The sequence below is a fragment of the Neomonachus schauinslandi genome, unplaced genomic scaffold (assembly GCF_002201575.2).
Source record: "Neomonachus schauinslandi unplaced genomic scaffold, ASM220157v2 HiC_scaffold_2450, whole genome shotgun sequence".
NCBI lineage: Eukaryota > Metazoa > Chordata > Mammalia > Carnivora > Phocidae > Neomonachus > Neomonachus schauinslandi.
Window position 1 is genome coordinate 1 of NW_025411139.1, and position 3,642 is coordinate 3,642.

Below are 3,642 nucleotides of genomic sequence, written 5' to 3' on the forward strand. Positions count from 1 at the left end.
GGAAGATTTTACAGGATATGTAACATTTGTCTTCCCACTTTTAAACATAGTGTTAGGAAGCGCACCGTTAGAGTATACCTCTTTGGATTCAAGAACAGATTTCATTCAACATTCTGGATGGCCTAGAAGGTATCATTTCATCTATCATTCTAGCATCATGGAAGGATATTCCAGATGCCTGATTGACCAGTTAGGCAAAGATTCTTAAAAGATGGTTGTACACCTGGGTGGCTTAGTTGGTTAAGCACTGGACTCAATCTTAGCTCAGCTCTTGAACTTCAGGTGCCCCATGGAAGTGGAAAGAAAGTAGCAGAACCTAGAAGATGAAGTAGTTGTTGGATTTATTATGGAGTACTTCTAATAGCTGAAGACAAAATGTAGACAAAATATTCTTGTAGAGGCGGCACAAACTGCTTAAAAATGTAAATATAATTGATATATTGTGGATAACTTTGGATATCAGAGTCCATAATCAAAAATACCTTGAACAAACATTTACTGAGAACCTACAATAGGCCAGGGACTACTATGTGATGGCGTTCTGCAGAAAATAGACATTACATATACTTTTGTTTTCTTTTTTTTTTTTTTTTTAAGATTTATTTATTTTAGAGAAAGAGAGACAGGGAAAGGGAGGGAAAGTGTTAAGCAGACTCTGTACCTGTGTGCACAGCCTGACCTGGGGCTTGATCTCATGACCCTGATATGACAACCTGAGGCAAAACCAAGAGCTGGGCATTTAACTGACTGTGTCTCTCAGATGCCCCCACACTTCTCAATACTAAAATCGAGTATGGATTTTTGATGAGAATGAGCATAACAATTGAAATCATTAATGGAAAATGGAAAACCAGAATGACAAAATTATTCTTGGCAGTGAGAAAAAGTCAACAACTTTGGATAATGGTATATTGAATTTGAGTTGTCAATAATATTCATTGATTTTTTATTCATAGATTTTAAAGTCTAACTTATGATCCACCAGTTCATGGAAGGCATCGATGCCCTTAAATCTCAATCCATGTCCTTACCAAATTTTACTGAGCCCTTGGTCAAACCAGTCAAAACAGCAAGACCTACTTAAACATGCATATATCTGCAACGTCATTCAAAGGTTAATCTTTTAATATACCTAATGTTATAGCAAAACAGTGGTCACATTCCAGGCCATCAAAATAGAGTGTAGAGGTTTATTTCATAATGAAGAATCTCAAAATCACTAAAGTAAAACAGAAAAATACACATTATTTATATTTTATCAGGGACATATTTGTACATTTGCTTCCCAAAGGGAAAACCAAAACACATTTCATTCAAACTTAAAAGAGTTTTTTTTTTGTTGTTTTTAAGATTCATGGTGCTTGAACTTACAACCCTGAGATCAAGGGTCACATGCTCTACTGACTAAGCCAGACAGGAACCCCAAACTTATGAATAGTTCTTAAAGAAGGCACATAACTTGTTTTATATGTTATTTATTTTTCATGATTTGCAGCAGTGTTTTCTTAAATTCTCTCTGTGTGTATATGTATGTATGCATGTATATCTATTTATTGGAGGGATAGATCATACATAGTGAATTTGTGTACATAGAGTAAAGGGAACACTTAAGTCACTACCCACATCGAAAAAATTTCATTATTTAGGAAACAATATGATTCTCTGTATAAAGAATTAATGAAATATAATTCAATTTTGAGGAGTTAATAAAACTGGCCCAATTAAAATATATTCTCATTTTAACTGAATAAAATTTTCATTTTTTACATTTAAATGCTGATATTTACAAATTACAGATTAAATTATAAATACAGATTAAGCTAGTTTTTATAGTATATCATTACTGATGATTTTAGAAAGATGTATAAATAATACATTTCATTTTCTTTAAGCTTTATCCAAATAAAAAATGAGACAGAAAATTGAGTTCCATATGCTATTCATTTATTCAGGTATTTAAGGGATAATATTGAGCAACTACTATATAGCAGGCATTGTGTAGCCATTCAGTTTATACAGAGGGCAAAACAATGATTTCACATTGGGAAGTTTAAGTTCTGATGAGTTAGAATGACCATAAAAAATAAATTTAGTTCATAAGTTTATTGAATATGTAAAAGATGAAAAGTGATTTGCAGAATACATCAAAGGACAGCACAGTAAAGAGAAATAGGCAAGTCGGGGGTTACTGAGATTTTAAGTACACTGTTCAGGGTGGGTCTCATTTAAAAAGTGACCTTTGACAAAAGATTGAACTGCATTTAAGAATACGGAATTAAGACTACATGGAGCTAACAGCTTTCTCAATAGACCAATATCATCAGTTGATTCAAACAAATAAATGGCCATGTTGTAAACCAAGCCCACTTCCAAAGCTGGTTGAGAGTCTGTTGACTTGAACTGCAAAATATGCATCATTCTCATTTTATTATGCTTCTAAATGTAAATGAGTTTGAGATTTATGCCACTGAATTTTAGCTCTATTTTTTTCTATTTTAGGAAAAGAGTGGAGTTCATGATGGGGCATGAGAATCACAGTTTCACCAGTGATTTCATTCTTTTAGGACTCTTTTCTTCTTCTCAATCAAGTCTAGCTTTCATCTCCTTTATATTCATCATTTTTATTATGACTATAACAGAAAACACAATCATGATCCTCCTTATCCTCAGGGACTCAAGACTCCATACTCCAATGTATTTCCTGCTCAGCCATCTGTCTTTCATGGACATCTTGCATATTTCCAACATTGTTCCCAAAATGGTCACTGACTTTCTTTCAGGCAGCAGAACTATTTCATTCGCAGGTTGTGGCTTCCAGATATTTCTATCCCTCACCCTCCTGGGTGGTGAGTGCCTTCTCCTGGCGGCAATGTCTTACGATCACTATGTAGCCATCTGTCACCCACCGCGCTATCCCATTCTTATGAATGACTATGTCCGCATTCTCATGGCTAGAGGGTCCTGGATTGTTGGGACCGTCAACTTCATAGTCCACACAGCTTATGCACTCCAGTTGCCCTTCTGTGGCCCAAGAGCCATTGATCACTTTTTCTGTGAAGTCCCTGCCATGTTGAAGTTGTCCTGTGTGGACACAACACTCTATGAACGAGGAGTTTATGTAAGTGGCTTAATTTTTCTTAATTTTTCTCCCTTCCTCCCTAATCCTTGCTTCTTATGTCCAAATTCTCCTTACTGTTCTTCAAATGAAATCATCAGAAGCACGGAAAAAGTCATTTTCTACCTGTTCTTTCCACATGATTGTGGTCACAATGTACTATGGGCCATTTATTTTCACATACATGAGACCCAAATCATACCACACTCTGGGCCAGGACAAATATTTGGCAATATTCTATACCATCCTCACACCCACACTGAACCCTATCATCTACAGTTTTAGGAATAAAGATGTTCTGAAGGCAATGAAAAATATGCTCAAAGTAACTTTCTCCATTAAAGATAGTAATAAAAATGCTTGAAGCATGTGTTTTCTATATCAATATTCAATGCTTAGAGATTATCCATTAGTCATATCTTTAGAAAGAAAATCAAGGTTTCTATCCATCAAGAGTGGAAAGTGGATTTTTCCAAACCTCCAATGAAAATAAAAAAAAGTTTTACAGGTATTTGTTTTATAAATAC

The 3,642-nt window shown here is 34.8% G+C and overlaps 1 pseudogene; it reads left to right on the forward strand.

Moving 5' to 3' along the window:
• Window positions 1-2,515: 2,515 nt before the first annotated feature.
• LOC123323920 lies at window positions 2,516-3,434 on the forward strand (annotated as a pseudogene).
• The last annotated feature ends 208 nt before the right edge of the window (window positions 3,435-3,642 follow it).